The sequence below is a fragment of the Saimiri boliviensis genome, chromosome 13 (assembly GCF_048565385.1).
Source record: "Saimiri boliviensis isolate mSaiBol1 chromosome 13, mSaiBol1.pri, whole genome shotgun sequence".
NCBI classification, from domain to species: Eukaryota; Metazoa; Chordata; class Mammalia; order Primates; family Cebidae; genus Saimiri; species Saimiri boliviensis.
In genome coordinates this window covers 112,641,284-112,661,392 of record NC_133461.1, presented here as the reverse complement: position 1 = coordinate 112,661,392, position 20,109 = coordinate 112,641,284, and the positions used below count along the sequence as shown (strand labels likewise).

The 20,109-nt window shown below is 48.4% G+C and overlaps 1 protein-coding gene across 7 annotated transcripts in view; it reads left to right on the top strand.

Moving 5' to 3' along the window:
• DLGAP2 (DLG associated protein 2) overlaps window positions 1-20,109 on the top strand; it is an 868,686-nt gene that overhangs the window by 548,141 nt on the left and 300,436 nt on the right. The gene's annotated exons all lie outside the window — the stretch shown is intronic.

Sequence of the window (20,109 nt, the reverse complement as noted above, 5' to 3'; positions counted from 1 at the left end):
CGAGTCTCACTCTGTCACCCAGGCTGGAGTGCAGTGACACAATCTCGGCTCACTGCAATCTCTGCTTCCTGGTTTCACGCAACTCTTCTGCCACAGTCTCCCAAGTAGCTAGGATTGCAGGTATGCACCACCAAGCCCGACTATTTTGTGTTGTTGTTGTTGTTATTGTTGTTGTTGTTGTTTTTCCAGTAGAGACAGGGTTTCACCATGTTGGCCAGGCTGGTCTTGACCTCCTGACCTCAGGTGATCCGCCCACCTCGGCCTCCCAAAGTGCTTGGATGACAGGCTGAGCCACCGTGCCTGGCCTTACAATAAAGATTCTTAAACTTAGTGATCGTCATTATTCATTTTTCTTAAAAACTCTTAGTAAAGACAGAACCACCACCACAACAGAATGAACTGAGCTTCTCCTAATAATGGAAGGCATTGGAAATGGGGTGCCGCTTGTGTATTTGGGTGTTTACGTAGAGCTTCATTTCTGAGAAAGGTGGAGCACAGAGGCTTATGTGCACATTGCAGTGATTTGCCCATTTGCTGGGAAACGTGGTAGAAGCTTTCAGGAAATTGCAGGAAGTAAAGAACAGAGGGTCAGATTCTCTGCAGCACTGACACTCTGAGAAGGCCGTGTGGTGGGCTGTGCGTGGAAGGTGCTTCTCAGCCTTAGAGAGCGCGGGAGGCAGAGCTGCGTGCTGGGCACGTGTGTGCTGGGCGCGTATGTGCTGGGCATGTGTGTGCTGGGCATGTGTGTGATGCGTCACATGGATGCTGGGCACGCGCGTGCTGGGCACGTGTGTGCCGCGCACGTGTGCTGCGTCACGTGTGTGTGCTAGGCGCATGTGTGTGTGCTGGGCTTATGTGTGTGCTGCATCACGTGTGTGCTGGGCACGTGCATGCTGGGCACGTGTGTGCTGCGTCACATGTGTGTGCTGGGCGCGTGTGTGTGCTGGGCGCATGTGTGTGTGCTGGGCGTGTGCGTGCTGCGTCACGTGTGTGCTGAGCACATGGGTGCTGCGTCACGTTTGTGCTGGGCGCGTGCGTGCTGCGTCACGTGTGTGCTGGGCGCGTGCGTGCTGCGTCACGTTTGTGCTGAGCGCCTGCGTGCTGGGCGTGTGCATGCTGCCTCACGTGTGTGCTGGGCGCGTGCATGCTGCATCGCGTGTGCGCTGTGTCATGTGCGTTCTGGGCGCGTGGGTGCTGCGACACTTGTGTGCTGGGAGCGTGCGTGCTGGGCACGTGTGTGCTGCATTACAATGGCTCCGTTGTACCACCAGAGGTGCGTGGGAAGCAAAGTCACCAGAAAGTGACAGATTCAGAAGTATGGACGAGACGGGCCCAGGTCAGCCTTGGGTTCTCAAGAGATCTGGAGAAACCTTTATGGATTAAAAACAACGTCTTTTGGTCAGTCTTGAAAAATATCTTTCATTTCTGAAACTGTTTCATGGAATAAAGTTTACTCTCAATAATCACAGAAGTACACCTGTGAATGCTGCATTCTGCAGATTTCTGGCTGATTGAGATTTAATGGCATTTCATTTAGAATCCATATCCATTTTCAGTGTTTTATTAATTAGTTCAGCCAGATCCATTTTTGAAGGTCATTTTAGACCAAAATATTGTTTTTATTATTTCCAAAATTTTGCAGCTTTTTCCTTTCTTCCTGTTTCGTTTAGAGAGTGTGTGCGTGCATCTGTGTCCACGTGCATACATGTTCAAAGAAAAAGTAAGTTCTGTTCCGGGAAATTCAATTCAGTAGACAGTTACTGACTGCCTCCTCCATTCTGGTTCTGTGCCAGGTCCTGGGGTAGCCGAGGTGAATGAACATGAGCTGTGCATGAAGCCACCATGTAGCAGCAGAGCCCTGGGGCTGGGGGTGCATTAGCCTAGGCTGCGCCTGCCTGAGCCCAAGTTAGCACCACTCTGAGTCCTGTCAAGCAGGGGCCAGATTTTCCACCATGTGTCTCATGCCAAACAGGCCTAGGATGTTTCAGAACCTTGTCTTCTAGCTCTCCTGAATGCACAGCTCATGGCTGTGAGCCGTAGTTTTCCTGCCATGCAGTAGAACGCCACAGCTGCTTCTCCGCCTCTGGTTCCCTTGGTTGTCTGACTGGGGCTGGGACTGAGTGAGCTGCAGACCCCATGGACAGCACGGGTGTCCATTAAAGTGGCTTTGCTCCATGTCCCACAGTTGTGGCGGGTCACGCTCCCTCATTTTGGGCAGAGCGTGGTGCCTCAAGTCTCAGGACACGGGGACAGGCCAGGCTGCGGTATGGGCGTCTCCGTTCCCCGGGGAGGAGGAAGCAGAGGTTGTAGAGGTTTTGCTGTTGTCCTCTCAGGACAGGAGGAAGGGCAGGGCTGGGATGCAGTCACCTGCCTTTGTTATTGCCCTGCAAGAGGTGTGGCTGTGGGAGTGAGGAGGTGGGGGCAGCAGGTGCTGGCCATGGTGCTGACGCCCAGAGACTGAGTTCTTGGTGGAAGCGCAGCCTCACAGGAGCTGAAGAGACGGAAACACCGGGGAAGATGGTCTGTTCCCGGCTGGCTTAGCCGCGGGCTGGACACTCACAAATGTTTCCTTTCATCCATGTTCATAATCAAATGGCCATCACAGTGTGCTAGAGAAAGTGGATTCTTCTTCAAAAGGGAGAAATCCAGTGACGTGGCACTGATGTGTGCATCAAAGCCATACTGCGTGCTGTAAGCACGGCCGTGAGTTCCCTCAGAGGTCTCCAAAGTCACCGTCTCTGAGGTTACACGGGTTGGTCGGCTGGCTGCACGCTCTCCTCACACACGCATTTCACAGCCCAGGGTGGACCAGCAGGAAGGTCGCAAGCCTCTCCTACAGCCCTGAACCTGAAACGTGTCCCTCCCTCCCTCACAAACCTGCCCTCCTTCCAGACAGTGTGCTGGGCAAACACCAGACCCTTCCTGCCCCGGGAATCTCTTCTGATGATCTGGACACTGTTGGTAAACTCCTCTTGCGTTTTGAGGCTTTCTGTTCTGCCATCTCAGCATTGGATGATATAATCTGTCTTCTGTTTTTCGTGGGTGTTTGTTTTGTGTTAATATCAGTTTGGGGGTATCATCTTGGGTATGTGACACATGTGGTAAACATGTCCCAGACGTGAAAGATGGCCCACTTATACAAAGAACGTGTCTTGTTTTGCTCGTGGCCTGGGCCCGCCTTGTCTCACGTCTCAGATACGTGTGAATCCATGCACCTTTCCCAGAAGAGGCAGGGGCAGAGGGAGAGCGGCTGTGGTCCTTCCTTTCAGGCCTGCAACCTTCCCGCTAGACCAGTACTGGGGGGGATGGGTGATCACGTGTCAGCAAACAGTTCCTAGGGGGCCACCAGGCAGGGCACAGCCACCTTCTGCCAAACCCCCAGCAGCCCCAGTGTGGGCCAGGGCTGAAAGCAGGTGGTGGCGCCTTCTTCCTTCTGCCGGTGAACGAGTGTAGGGTGCAGGCCTCTGTGAGGGTCTCCGTGGCCTGGCGCAGCCCTTCCCTGACAGCCGCCCTCCCTTGCCCCAGCCAAAGTGTCCTGGTGTAGAAGTGGGGTGTGCATGTGTATGTGTGAATGTGAGTGTATTTGCATGTATGTGTGTTGTGTGAGCTTGTGATGGGGGGTGTGTGTGTGAGTATATGCGTGTGTGTGTGTGTGAGTGTATAGATGTCTGTGTGCACATATCTTCATGTATGTGTCAGTGTATAAATGCCCCTACAGACATACACACACAGGCATCATGGGCTTCTCTGCCCCTGGCTGTCACACATGATCTGAGAAGCACAGTCATCTCCAGGCCCCAAGTCCACGTGACTGGCCTTTGGCCCCACAGGCTGGGCCTGCAGCCTCCAGGAGCACTTGGAATTCACCTCCAGGTCATCAGTGAGCTCAGCCTTACCTCTCACGCCCCAAGCAAGGCAAGGCCATCCAGGCTGCAGGTAGCTCTCTGTAGGGTCCTGGACCACGTGTAGCCGAGCATAAAATCAGCGTGGCTGGAATGTGTGAAAACACACTGGCTTGCTGCTGGGTGCAGCAGACTCGCATGTTGATAGTGCTGAGCAGGTCTAGGAGTGGGACCGCCCCTCACAGCCGGCCACCTTCCTCCCATGGTGTGGCGCAGCAGAGCTGAGGCAGCCGTGTGACGCCTGCGGAGTGCTGAAAGAGATGGCGTCTGGAGAACATCAGGCTCTTCATGCCTCCTGGAGGCTGCTTCTCCTAAGCAGATGGACCCCCGGCTGCAGGTGCGATCACAAGGAGAGAGATCAGGGACCATCCAGAGCCTCTGCAACTGCCTCCTCCACACTGCAGAGACGGAGGGAGGAGAAACCCGCCGCTACCCCGGCCAGGAGGACCAGAGCCCGTGGTGGGCTGTGCGGAGCGTGTCATCTCAAGTCTCAGGGCGTGGGACGGGCAGAGCTGGGGTGTGGCCTGTCCCTTCCCAGGGAGGTGGAAGCAGAGGTTGAGGTTTTGCTGTTGTCCTCTCAGGACCCAGGGACAGGCAGGGCTGGGGTACAGGCGTCTCTTTTCCCGGGGAGAAGGAAGCAGAGGTTGAAGCGGCTTTGCTGTCACCCTCTGATGTCATAGCAGGTCTTCATTTATCCAACTGTGATCTCGTCATTCCTGACACTTTCCCATCCCGCCATCAGATTGTCTAAGTTGCGATGTTTTTCTGTGAGCTCTTCCACGGACAGGGGTTCACACCCCGTTTCTCCTCCTATGAGTCCCGCGTGCCGAATTTATTCATCCAAACACCCCCATTGCCTGAGCATTTGCGGACTCCCTGTCGATTCCTCATAAAAAGCAGCAACTGTGGAGTGAGAAAGGCATGGGCCGTTCCTGTGCTGATGTAACCGCAGGCTCTCCAGGCAGGTCTGGACTTGCACCGGTGAGACTTGTCTCAAATTCAGTTTCATATGATTCCCACCTATTCTCACACCCGATTTTAAAGGGGGACTTTCTTTCCGAGGAGGTGAGATGCGTTCTTACCGTCCAGACTTCTCTAGCAGTGCAGGTGGAATGGACACTCAGATCCCACGTGTATTCCTGCGTCCCACTTCAAGGCTTGGCCCTGGGCTGCTGAAGGCACAGATGTGGCGGTGCAGGAGCCAGCGTGGCCACAGCCACGCACTCTGCGACTGAGAGCACCACGGCTGTGAAGCAGCTTCCTTGCATGAGGAAGGCCCATGGAGTTCAGACTTCACCCAGAGACCCCTGGGCCCCTGTGAGCCCCAGACAGTAGCCCATGCCTGCGCTGGAAACAGAGGCACAGTGATGTCGGTGAGGCTCAGAGCTCTGCGGTGCTGTTCTGGAAGTTCTGATGGGCTGCCTTGAAAGCAAAGGAAATGTTTTCTGTGATGGAGATCACAGCTTTTAGCAGTACACCTGAGCTGGTCATGCTGAGAAGCCATGGTGGTCAGCAGCTGCTGCCCCACGCAGCCCTGGCAGCTCCCCGAGAGCCAACACTGTGATGAGGGCATCGGCCCTCATCCACCTGTCACCAACTCAAAATGACATCAACAAAACCACCCACTTCAAAACTGGATACTTCAAGGGTTCTGTGAATTTTCTGTAAATACATGCTATGGGAACATGCTGTGGATTTCTCGTATCTACTTTTTGTTCCACTAAATCTTCTGTGAAAGCCACGGGTGTGATTCGTAAATCAGCTTCCAGTGAGGAAGTCACGCGGATGTGAGCGTGAGAGGCTAGCCCTTCCCCACCTGCCTTCAACCCCAGTGCAGAGATGCGTCCACGTGGGCCGTGTGTGGACTCCAGTGGAACGACCCATGTGGTTTCCTGGTCGGCATTCCTGGCCCTCCGGGCTAAAGACCAGCAGCAGCCAGGCCATAGTCACCGTTGCTGGCCCTCCAGGGAAAAGACCTCCACAGCAGCCAGGTCACGTGCCTTGTGTGGCACCACGTGGCAGTTATTTCTCTTACCAACCAGAAGCCGTAATGTAACATGATAAGCACATGACACGTGTTGACATGGTGTAGACACACAAAATGGCCTCAGGGACACGCCCTCTTGCCTCTCTCGCCTGTTTCCTCTGAGTGTGCGTCTGCTCCTCCTGCCTTGGCCCTCACTGCGCGGGGACTGGTTCACTGCTTCCCGTCACGCAGCACCCAGGACCCAGCCCTCGCAGGGCTTTCCGTGAGTTCTGGAAAACATAGAGATCTCATAGGCATCTAAGTAAATTGTGGCCGGCGCTGATTGTCTGGAAATTCAGGGCAAACCTGGAGGAACACTTAGTTCTGGGAACCATGGTCTGGCATTTCTGCAGAAGGGAACTCATCCAGGATGTGGTTGGTGAGTCACTGCCCAGGTAATTTCTGGGTTTCTTGGCCGTAACAAGGCAGCGGTGGCATGGTCTTTCTCCTTCGGTCTACACCTAAACTGTCAGGCGCTGTTGAGCTCCAAACCAGCCGTGACCAGTAGTCTGGATGCTAGCATGGCCTGAATGAGGATGCAGCTAGAGATACAACCTCCCACTGGCCACCACGGACGAGGGATTAGAAAATCAAGTTTGCTGTTGCGTTTTCACTCTAAGTACCGTTCACACTCAACAATACATACGAGTGTGTGCTATGGGCTGGTGTTACACTCTGTCCAGAGACTGAGAACCGAATAGACAGGGAGCCTCTTCTTCAGGAATGGGTCATAATTACACTGCAGTGTCAGACGTGATGCCCCAGAAAGATGTGCCAACTGTTGAAGGAACTCATAGCAGGAGGGCAATCGTTGGCAGGGCAGGGTGAGGGTGCCGGGTGGAAGCGTCAGGAAGCAGGGATGTTTTGGACTGATCGTGATAGATGTGTAGGAGTTTGATGGATGGAGAAAGAGCCACGAGCAATCCAGGAAGAGCACATATTGTCTGAAGGACACAGGACGCGCAGGGACCCCTGAGTATGATTTACGTGTCTCATCGCCATGTTTATTTATGTCCTTCCTTGTGCCTGGATGGATTTATTGTGTGCAATAAAACAAGTTTCATATAAATAAGAAAAAGCAGCTCAAAGGAAACCAAGGGGAGTCAAGTGTGGCAGAGCTGGGGCTGCGCGTGGTGGTGCAGGAGGCATCAGGCACCTCTAGAGCCAGAGCTTTGTGCTTTTTCTCCAGCCTGATCCTGGGCCCCCAAAGACAGCCTGAAACAGAACCAGTGCACACACACATTCATACAGAACCAGTGCACACACACATTCACACAAAACCAGTGCACACACAATTTATACAGAACCAGCGTGCACAAACATTTATACAGAACCAATGCACACACACATTCATACAGAACCAGTGCACACATTCATACAGAACCAGCGTGCACACACATTTATACAGAACCAGTGCATACACATCATTTATACAGAACCAGTGCACACACACACATTCATACAGAAGCAGTGCACACACACATTCATACAGAACCAGTGCACACACACATTTATACAGAACCAGTGCGCACACACATTCATGCAGAACCAGTGCGCACACACAATTTATACAGAACCAGTGCGCACACACAATTTATACAGGACCAGTGTGCACACACATTTATACAGAACCAGTGTGCACACACATTCATACAGAACCAGTGCGCACATACAATGTATACAGAACCAGTGCGCGCACACAATTTATACAGAACCAGTGCGCGCACACAATTGTTACAGGACCAGTGTGCGCACACATTCATACAGAACCAGTGCGCACACACATTCATACAGAACCAGTGCACACACACAATTTATACAGAACCAGTGAGCATACACACAATTTATACAGAACAAGTACACACACATTCTTACAGAACCAGTGCACACACATTTATACAGAACCAGTACACACACACATTTATACAGATCCAGTACACACACACACATTCACACAGAACCAGTGCACACACAATTTATACAGAACCAGCGTGCACAAACATTTATACAGAACCAATGCACACACACATTCATACAGAACCAGTGCACACATTCATACAGAACCAGCGTGCACACACATTTATACAGAACCAGTGCATACACATCATTTATACAGAACCAGTGCACACACACACATTCATACAGAAGCAGTGCACACACACATTCATACAGAACCAGTGCACACACACATTTATACAGAACCAGTGCGCACACACATTCATGCAGAACCAGTGCGCACACACAATTTATACAGAACCAGTGCGCACACACAATTTATACAGGACCAGTGTGCACACACATTTATACAGAACCAGTGTGCACACACATTCATACAGAACCAGTGCGCACATACAATGTATACAGAACCAGTGCGCGCACACAATTTATACAGAACCAGTGCGCGCACACAATTGTTACAGGACCAGTGTGCGCACACATTCATACAGAACCAGTGCGCACACACATTCATACAGAACCAGTGCACACACACAATTTATACAGAACCAGTGAGCATACACACAATTTATACAGAACAAGTACACACACATTCTTACAGAACCAGTGCACACACATTTATACAGAACCAGTACACACACACATTTATACAGATCCAGTACACACACACACATTCATACAGAACCAGTGCACACACACATTTATACAGAACCAGTGCACACACACATTCATACAGAACCAGTGCGCACACACATTCATACAGAACCAGTGCGCACACACATTTATACAGAACCAGTGCGCACACACAGTTTATGCAGACCAGGGCGCACACACAATTTATGCAGAACCAGTGCACACACACATCATTTATACAGAACCAGTGCACACACACATCATTTGTACAGAACCAGTATACACACACATTTATACAGAACCAGTGTGCACACACACATTTATACAGAACCAGTGCACACACATTTATATAGAACCAGTGCACACACACATCATTTGTACAGAACCAGTGCACACACACATCATTTGTACAGAACCAGTGCACACACACATTTATACAGAACCAGTGCACACACACATCATTTATATAGGACCAGTGCGCACACACATTTATATAGAACCAGTGCACACACACATTTTTACAGAACCAGTGCACACACACACAATTTATACAGAACCAGTGCACACACACATTCATACTGAAGCAGTGCGCACACACAATTTTATACAGAACCAGTGCACACACACATTCATACTGAACCAGTGTGCACACACAATTTTATACGGAACCAGTGCACACACACATTCATACAGAACCAGTGCATACACACATTCATGCAGAACCAGTGAACATACACATTTATACAGAACCAGTGCACACACACATCTATACAGAACCAGTGCATATACATATTCATATAGAACCAGTGCACACACACATTCATACGGAACCAGTGTGCACTCACATCATTTATATGGAACCAGTGCACACACACAATTTATACAGAACCAGTGCACACACACATTCATACGGAGCCAGTGCCCACTGACATCATTTATACGGAACCAGTGCACACACACAGTTTATACAGAACCAGTGCACACACACATTCATACAGAACCAGTGCACACACACATTCATACAGAACCAGTGCACACACACATTCATACAGAACCAGTGCACACACATATTCATAGGACAACGTAAGCCCTCCACCCTTGCTGTGGTGAGATGGTGTGTCCTGGAGAAGGCAGCACCACTTATTACAAGATTGGGAATACTGAAGTGGCAAAAACAGAGAACTGTAAACCAGGGAAAACAAGAAAAAGAAAACCAGGCGTTCCTGATTATCCACTGAGACATACAGAAATCTCACTCAGGTTCTCCATGGGGAAAGTTGCTGGGTCCTCCTGGAAAGGAGTGGGCGATGTCTGACGCCCAGCATTCTCATCTGTGGCGCTGGCCCCAGACCCTGGGTGAAAAGGTACCTGTGCGAAATGGCACACACACAGGGGCAGTGCAGCAGCCCTCCCGTGCCCCAGGATTGTCTTCAAACTCAAGGTAACGAGCACCTAGGAGGGACGACATCACAGTAGAAAGAACTCTGAGCCGTGCTGGGTGCTCAGCTGTCTGGAGTCTGGAGTCTGGTCCCCCACACCTGCAGTCTTGGCCGCTGTGTCCAAGAACACCATGGTCCTCCTTTCCTTGGTGACCCCTGGGTCCCTCCCTTCTGCAGATTTGTTCTGAGTATTAAATAATGTATTCAATGAATGGTTTTGAATGTGATTATTTTTATTACCTGGATTTATTTTGAAGATGCTGATTCGATGCTAGCATGGAAACAGTCAAGCAACTCTGAGATCTGAGCACCTTGGTTCTGGGAAGAAAGGGTGGAAGTGAAGAAGGGAGAAGGGTGGTGATAGAAAGGAAGGAAAGCCAGAGGGAAAGTGGTGAGGAGGAAGAGGAAAGACACGGTGCATCCAGAGGCTGCCAGGGACAGGCAGGCAGAAGTCCAGGCTCTTTCCCGCATCTTTACAGACATCTGTTATGAGGAAGTGTTCCTGTGTGCCACTGAAATGCATGTGACTCTGTGCTGGAAGCCTTTCCCAGCACAGGAAGGCCCTGGGCTTGGGGACTGGGCTTGGCACAGCTTGTTCAGTCACCCAGTGACTAGCCACAGGGGCCTGGCCTGTGGCTCCTGCACCTCCAGGGCATCTGGAAGGGGCTGGGGACCTTGGAGGCCCATGTCTTGCTTCCATTGAGGCACTCTTGTCTCGCCCTTAAATAAGATGGGTGCATGCAGTGACCTCTCAGTTTACCAGTGAAAGCAGTGGACTCTCCTTACCCTTTTTAAAAAAACTACTTAAGAGCTGTTCGTTTAATATACACATTTTTCCTTACGTTTACTGCAAAGGAATTTAAGGAGTATTTAAAAGGTGTTGATTCTGGAATTGGAAAAACATGCTTTTTACTAGCAAAATGACATTGAGCAATTCAGTGAAATTTTCTCAACACAAGTTACTCCATCCTAAAATGAAGGTATCGTTGACCATATGGGACTGATGAGTGGAGGTGATGAGTTCCTAGAATAGTCATTGGTGAACAGTAATGACAGTGTGTGATACGATGAGAAGGAAGCGGAGGAGAATAGAGAGAGGAGGAGGAGGTGGAAGAAGAAATAGGTAATGATGGTGATGGTGATGATGAGGATGATGGTGAGGATGGTGATGATGATCATCCTGATGGTGAGGATGATGGTGGTGGTGATGGTGAGGATGACGATGGTGGTTATGGTGATGGTAGCGTAATGGTGATGATGGTGATGGTGAGGATGGTGACAGTGATGGTGATGATGGTGATGGTGAGGATGATGATAGTGAGGATGATGGTGGTGAGGACGATGGTGGTGATGATGACGGTAAGGATGAAGATGGTGAGGATGATGGTGGTGAGGATGGTGACAGTGATGATGGTGATGGTATGGATGATGGTGGTGAGGATGATGACAGTGATGACAGCAATGATGATGGTGATGACAGTAATGATGGAAGAGAAGAAGAGGAGGAGAATGAGGAGAAAAAGAATGGGGGAGGAAAGAGAAAAAAACTGTTGCTGATCATAATGGTGGTGATGAAGAGGGGAAGGAAGATGGTATGCTTGGGTTCCCCATTGATTAATGCATTAATTCATCCCCCACAAAATGGTTAGGCAGTGGTTTCTTAGAAGTGACTCCAAAAGCATAAGCAGCACAAGGATAAAACCAGACGAATAAAACTTTATCAAAATTGACATCTTTTGTGCTTCAAAAGACACAATCTAGAAAGTAAAAATACAGCCCACAGTATGGTAGAAAATGTATGCAAATCAGATATCTGAAAGTACTCTTATGTCTAGAACATACAAAGAATTCTTAAAACTCAATGAAAAAGACCGCTCAAATTACAAATGGGCAAAAGACTTGAATAAACAGTTCTCCAAAGAAGGCCTGCAAATGTCCCGCTTAGTATAGGGAAGCTCAGCGTCTTGAGTTGTTACAAAACTTCAAATCAAAACCAGAGCGGGATACAGTTGCATTCCCTCCAGGATGGCTGTCACTGAAAAGTGGACAGTGGCAAGTGCTGCTGAGGACTGGAGAAATGGGGCCCTTCAGATACAGCCCAGGAGAACGTGAACTGGTGCTGCCACGTGGTTTCATTTGGCAATTCCACAAAAAGAGTTACCTTTTGAACCAGTGTGTGCGTTTCTAAGCATTCATCCCAGAGAAATTAAGACATATGTCTACATGGAAACTCACCCACAAGTGTCCACAGCAGCATTGCTCAGCCAGAAAATGGAAATGGCAGGAAGTTTCCCCATAGCCCATCCACTGGCTAACGGATAAACAAAACGCAGTCTGTACATCCAATGGAGCACACACCACACTCAGATACAAATATTACGTGAAATGGAAGAAGGCAGACTCAGGTCCACCTACAGCATGATTCTATTTATGTGAAATGTCCAGGACAGGCAAGTCTATAGAGACTGAAACTGACTTGCCCGGGTCTAGGGGCAGGAAGGAATGAGTAACTGCTGATTGATACGGGTTTATTTTGGGGTGATGCAAATGTTTTGAGATTACATAGTAGTGATTCTTGTGCACCTTTGTGAATATATTACATCACCAAATTGTAAACCTTGAAAGAGTGAATTTTATATGTGAATTATGCCTTTATTTAAAAAATCTAAAAACAAACCTAAAACTATAGATATGTTCTGTACAGTATCAGGAACATACAGTCCCATAATGGGGAGAGAGTGAGCCGGGACACGTTATGGAATGGGACACACGTCCTGTGGACACTGCACAGGGAGTGCAGCTGTGTCAGGACCTGTGAGGGAAGGCAGAGACCTCAGTGAGGCATCAGAGAGAAGGTGACGCCTAGGACAGCCTGGGGCACCTGGAGGTGTGACGGAGGCACCCAGGGACCCTCCCTTGGTGAGCTCCATTCTGAAGCCGTAGTGCTGTGCCCTGGTGCCCTCGGCAGGAACAAGCTTCGGTGTCACGTAGATAGTCCTCATTATTTCTCAGTATGGATTATTTTTTCCATGCTTTCCGACGTAGAATCTGTAATGAGAGGTCCACATGCATTATCTCATTTAATCCTGTGCATTTTTTTTTTTTAATTTTTTTTTTAATTTTTTTAATTGCATTTTAGGTTTTGGGGTACATGTGATGAACGTGCAAGATTGTTGCATAGGTACACAATTGGCAGTGTGGTTTGCTGCCTTCCGTCCCCTCACCTATATCTGTCATTTCTCCCCATGCTATCTTTTCCCACCTCCCCACCCCCCGCCCCTCCCCCATTTCCCCCCAACGGACCCCAGTGTGTAGTGCTCCCCTCCCTGTGTCCATGTGTTCTCATTGTTCAACACCCACCTATGAGTGAGAATATACGGTGTTTGATTTTCTGCTCTTGTGTCAGTTTGCTGAGAATGATGGTTTCCAGGTTCATCCATGTCCCTACAAAGGACGTGAACTCATCGTCAGATTCACCAGGGTTGAAACGAAAGAGAAAATGCTAAGGGCAGCCAGAGAGAAAGGTTGGGTTACCCACAAAGGGAAGCCCATTAGACTCACAGCAGATATCTCAGCAGAAACCCTACAAGCCAGAAGAGATTGGGGGCCAATATTCAACATCCTTAAAGAAAAGAACTTTCAACCCAGAATCTCCTATCCAGCCAAACTAAGCTTCATAAGCGAAGGAAAAATAAAATCCTTTGTGAACAAGCAAGCACTCAGAGATTTCATCACCACCAAACCTGCTCTACAAGAACTCCTGAAAGAGGCTCTACACATATAAAGGAACAACCAGTACCAGCCACTCCAAAAACACACCAAATGGTAAAAGAGCATCAACACAATCAAGAATCTGCATCAACTAACCAACAAAACAGCCAGGTAGCATCAAAATGACAGTATCAAATTCACACATAACAATACTATCCCTAAATGTCAATGGACTAAATGCCCCAATCAAAAGACACAGACTGGCAAATTGGATAAAAAGCCAAAACCCATCAGTGTGCTGTATCCAGAAAACCCATCTTACATGCAAGGATACACAAAGGCTCAAAATAAAGGGATGGAGGAAGATCTACCAAGCAAATGGAGTGCAAAAAAAGGCAGGAGTAGCAATTCTCATCTCTGATAAAATAGACTTTAAAGCAACAAAGATCAAAAGAGACAAAGAAGGACATTACATAATGGTAAAAGGATCACTGCAACAAGAAGAGCTAACGATCCTAAATATATACGCACCCAATACAGGAGCACCCAGATACATAAGGCAAGTTCTTAATGACTTACAAAGAGACTTAGACTCCCACACAATAATAGTGGGAGACTTTAACACCCCATTGTCAATATTAGACAGATCATCCAGACAGAAAATCCACAAGGATATCCAGGATCTGAATACAGACCTGGAACAAGCAAACCTAATAGACATTTACAGAACTCTCCACCCCAAATCCACAGAATATACATTCTTCTCAGCACCACATCACACCTACTCTAATTGACCACATAATTGGCAATAAATCACTCCTCAGCAAATGCAAAAGAACAGAAATCATAACAATCCTGTGCATGTTTTTAGCCATCGCAACCTTCATCTCATGAGGGATCCGGAGTCTCACAGGAAAAGTCTCGTCCTGGCACATCAGGGTGGAGGAGTCCCCTGCCCTGCACTGTGTGCTCCTTGGTCGAGATACTCTAAACAGCATGGAGGGTGATCACTGAGCACTGTTGGAAGGAATTCAGTAGGGTAAGCTCTGATAATAAATAAAGTTGGACCTTATTTTTTTTATCTCTGGGATCCCGTGATTCAAAGACAAAATACGTGCATATTGACAGGAAGCTGTACAAACAACTAGTATCATGTGACCTTGCTTAACATGAGAAAAGCATTCAAATACTTTATGTTTTATAGAAAGGATTCCCTGTTCAATCAGTGGTGCTGGGAGAATTGGCTGGTCTTATGCAGCAGATTGAAACTGGACCCATTTCTTCCACCATATGTAGAAATTAATTCAAAATGGATTAAAGACTTAAATGTAAAACCCAAAACTATAAAAATCCCAGAAGACAACCTAGGCAATAGGAAGACATAGGAACTGGCAAATATTTCATGATAAAGACACCAAAAGCAATTGCAACAAAAGCAAAAATTGACAAATGGGATCTAATTAAACTACAGAGCTTCTGCACATCAAGAGAAACTGTCGTCAGAGCAAACAGGCAGCCTACAGAATGGGAGAAAATTTTTGCAAACTATATCTCCAACAAACATCTAATATCTGGCACCTATGAGGAATTTAAACAAATTTACAAAAAAAAAGACATTAAAAAGTGGACAAAGGACAGGAACAGATAATTTTCAAAAGAAGACATCCATCTATCCAACAATTGTCTGAAGAAAAATTCAACGTCACTCATCATTAGAGAAATGCAAATCAAAACCACCATGAGATGCCATCTCACATCAGTCAGAATGGCGATTATTTAAAAGTCAAAATATAACAGAATGGTGTTTAAAAGTCAAAATACTGGTGAGGTTGTGGAGAGAAAGGAGCACTTATACACTGTTGGTGTGGCAGTAGTTCAGCCATTGCGGAAGACAGTGTGGCGATTTCTCAAAGACCTGAAGACAAATACCATTCGAGCTAGTAATCCCATTACTGGGTATATGCCCAAAGGAACAGAAATCCATCTGTCACATGCACAGACACATGTACCTGTGTGTTCACTGCAACAGTATTCACAATAGCAAAGACCTAGAATCCACCTAAATGCATATCAGTGCTAGATTGGATAAAGAAAATGTGGTACATATACACTGTGGAATACTATGCAGCCATCAGGAAGAATGAAATCATGTCTTTTGCAAGGATTTGGATGGAGCTGGAGGCCGTTATCCTTAGCACACTAATGCAGGAACAGATAACAAAATACTGCATGTTCTCACTTACAAGTAGGAGCTAAATGGTGAGAACTCATGGATACATAGATGGGAACAACATACACTGGGGCCTATGGGAGGTCGAGGTGAGGAGGGAGGGGAGCTGGAAAAGTAATGGGTACTGGGCTTGATTCTTGGGTGATGAAATAATATCTACAGCAAACCCGCATGACAAAACTTACCTGTGTAACAAACGTGCACATGTACCCCTGAATGTAAAATCAAAGTTTAAAAAAATGAGATTACCATCAACTGAGTTTTCCAATATTCTCATTCGATTTGAATAATAAGCGTGTTTTGTATCCCCCAGCGTTTTTCAACAGAGTTGCGCACAGTTCTTTTGGCATGCTTTCTTTTTACGGTACATTTAATTTTATTAGATAGTTCTTATCCAGAAATTCTTCATAGCCAAATTGTTATTGAGCATTAGCTTCATAAATCACTGCTCTCTGAAACACATATAGGTATATTTAACAGAATACTCACGTCAGCAGTTCTGCCTACAGTATGGGCTGGATGAGTTCGTTGAAGCCATGTCTCGAAAAAATCAGAGATGGGAAGGAGGTGACTATTGCTGACCCAGTACAAAAGTTAATTCTGTTTTTCCCCAGAATCCTTGCAAGTAAACATGAACTTGTGGACTGTCTTGACCAGAGGGGCTCTCAGGGAAACAGATGAGCCCCCGACCCTCTGGTGTGTCCCGTCACCACCCTTGGGGGCACATTAAGACAGTGTGGTGTGCTGGCACGTGTCGTCTCCCGGCTGCAGTGGGAATGCTGCCCACAGGGTCTCTCTGTCTGCAGGTCCTGGCACACTGCGAAAGTTGTGGCCTACAGAACTCATCGGAGCTGAAGTCAGTGGGAGTGTTGTGGGATTCCAGCCTGCACGTGAAGTAGTTGAGATCCTGTGGTTTTGTTTTGTTGTGTTTGTTCTGATTTGTTTTGTTTTGTTTGAGACAGTGTCTCTCTCCATCACCCAGGCTGGAGTGCAGTGATGTGATATCAGCTCACTGCACCCTCGACCTCCTGGGCTCAGGTGATGACCTCACCTCAGCTCCCCAGGTAGCTGGGGCAATAGGGGATGCCACAACGCACAGCTGATTTTTTGTCGAGGTGGGGTTTTACCGTGTTGCTTGCTGAGGCTTCTCTCAAATTCCTGGGCTCAAGCAATCCACCCACCTCAACCTCCCAAAGTGCTGGGATTACAGTCATAAGCCACCGCCCCTGGCCAGCTCGCGAAGTTTTAAGTGACTTGATCGGGCAGATCAGAGACTGGATTGCAAACCTCCCAACCTCACATCGTATTTCCAGCAATTTAGTGAATTGCTGGATCTCACCAACGATGCATTTAATTTGTGATATATGAGAGGTCTTCGATTTTAAGTTATACATAATATAGTGTAGTGTACATGCTGTTGACCCACTTTGTTGTTATAAAATGGTACAGAGCACAGTCCAGCTAACCTTTTCTGTGAAGGGCCAAGTAGTTAACAGTTTGGTTTTGTGGGCCATGTGGTCTCAGTCACAACTACTGCCCTGTCGTCACAGGACATCAACTATAGACAGTTGCAAATGAATGTGCCAGTGTGTACCAATAAAACTTTATGTTAAAATATCAGGTAGGGGGCGAGGTTTAGCACAAAAAATGTCATGGTTTGCCACCTGTGGTACTGGGACTTTGTGGCATAGCGTGCTTCCTTATTGTTACATTAAAAATACATTGTGATGTGTTATATGGTAAGGACTATATACGTAACATTTCTTTAAATGCTTTCTGCCCAGCAGAATCATCTATAGACAGGAAAATATCCTTCCATAGGTAGCTTCCGGTTTTAGTTTTGATGCAGTTAGTTGGACAAACCACATGGAGAATTTTAGTTTAAGCTCAAGTGTGTGTTTTATAATAAACTAGTGGTAATCCATTCCAGTAATTAGTAATAATCACATTCATGCAGCACTTCATTAACTTCCCCACAAGTTGTTATGAAATACATGTGAACTCTCTTTACTGTAAGTGCCCACTTGCCCATCTGATTTCTGTAAGCCACATGACCTGTCCACAGGCATTCGTGGGTTTGGCACACAGAGGTAGAGGGTGCCTCTAGGCCTCAACAGCCTCAGCACAAAGAAGTGGAGAATATCGTGGGAGAAACGCAGGTACCCACACCTGGCAGGACGTGGGATGGGGCGAAAACTCACTTGGCTGCTGTGTCTCTACCCAGCAGCTGTGCACGTCCGCACATCCGGGTAGGGCCCTGCCAGGTGAGAGGGGGCAGGTGGGGAGGGGCGGGTGAGAGGACAGAGGAGGGGCAGGCGAGAGGGGCAGGTGAGGGGCAGGTGAGAGGACAGCTGAGAGGGCAGGTAAGGGGCAGGTGAAGGGCAGATGGGGAGAGTCAGGTGAGAGGGCAGGTGAGGGGCAGGTGAAGGGCAGATGGGGAGAGTCAGGTGAGAGGGCAGGTGAGGGGCAGGTGGGGAGGGCCAGGTGAGAGGGCAGGTGAGGGGCAGGTGGGGAGGGCCAGGTGAGAGGGGAGCACTCGGTGTCCTCCACCGCTTGTCCTTCAGGATCCCACACAGGCGTCATCTCCTGAGCCCAGTCCACTGCAGGTGGCTGCCCCTTTCTCTTGCTCCTCATTGCTGTAGATGCCTCTGTCTCCCCCGGGGGACTGCAGGTGGAGCCTGTGTCATTCCTGCGTGGATCCATGTTGCCTAACCATTCAGTGTGTTCTGTGGCAGATGAATAAATAGAGAGCGAAAGTCGCTGTACGGGTGAAGAACTGTCCGCCGTGAAAGCTGGGGCTGTGACCAGTGGTCATGCTATCTGGTACACGACTTTCTGAGCATTACTGAGTAAAATTCGTAGATTCCTAGGAAATTCAGTGTGCAGGGTTGGTTTTCGGTTTGGCTTTGGTTTGGTTGTCAGATGGGCTGGGAGCGTTTGGAGGCTCCCATGGTAAGTTGTGATTCCTGACATCCACTAGTGCAAAAGCCTGGCTGTGTGCTGCGCTGGGACTTCAGCAAGTGCTTTACCACTTGCGAATGCTGCATTTTCAGCTATTTCTCATCCCTAACTTTATATTCCTCTCTTAACACTAATTGGAAGTGACTAAACAGAACTTCAAAATGAAAATTAACAAGCTTGTAAAATATGGTGTGCTTGTCAAAGTGCCAGAAAGAGTCACGTGGTGCCTGTCATTTCTTCCCGTGATTAGGTCCGTGTCATATTTCTAGGTTGCAAGTCACCGTTCTTTCCCTTACCTTTTGCTTTCCTCCTAAGCTGCTTTCTGCCATCTTTGTCATGAGACCAGGTGCCAGGCGCCAGCTGCTTCTCTTTCTCTGTAAATGTGAGGCTCTGGCGTATGCTCCTGCTTGGGGCCTGGGTACTGGGACTGCAGAGATTATTGAGAAATCTATTCTTGCCACATTAATTTTTCTAGTTTTTATTCATATTTTCGTGAACTGAGACACATACCTTGCCCAGTCCTTAGTGGATGATGCTTCGTTATGCACCAGGTGGGGAGAAGACGCCCTGGAGGCTCAGGATATGCCAGAGGGATGCAGGAAAGTCGTGTGCATAGTCATGGTCTAGCACAGCAAAAGGGCACCGATTACATCAGCCACGGGGAGAGGTGTGCCAGGCAGGGCTCAGGAGAGGCCAGGCCTCTGCCTCCAGGTGCCTCCCCGTGGAGTCACACAGGCAGTGCTTGACTCACATACAGCGCCAACCGGGGCTGCCCACAAGCCTGTGTCCTGAGGTTTTCTTGGGGTCTGTCATGTAGGCTTGGGGTGCCCAAGTGACTGAACCTAGATGTCCAGTCTGCAGCCCCCTCAGAGGAAAAACTAGTGCCACATGGCCCAGGGCCCAGGTGAGCAGAGACTCTTAGACAGGATGCCCCAAAGGCTCATAGGTCACCCTCCCTGGTGCTGGTCAGGACCAGATGTTTCTTGGTGATACTAACCTTTCACGGCACATAAAGTAAATGCATGTCCTGTTTTTCCTTGATAAAAACAGGGAGATGATCCCTGCAGTGGACTTTCAGAGCAGTTTGCATATGGGGAGGGCTGTTAGAGACTGATGTGCACCACAGTGGGATGGCAGCATCTCCGGGAGGGCGGCCCATGCTGTGGGCTTCACGCCAGCGGTGGCATGAGATCTTCCCCGCACGCTCACCTGTGACGAAGCGGGTGATGCTCCAATTCCAGGGGTGGGGAG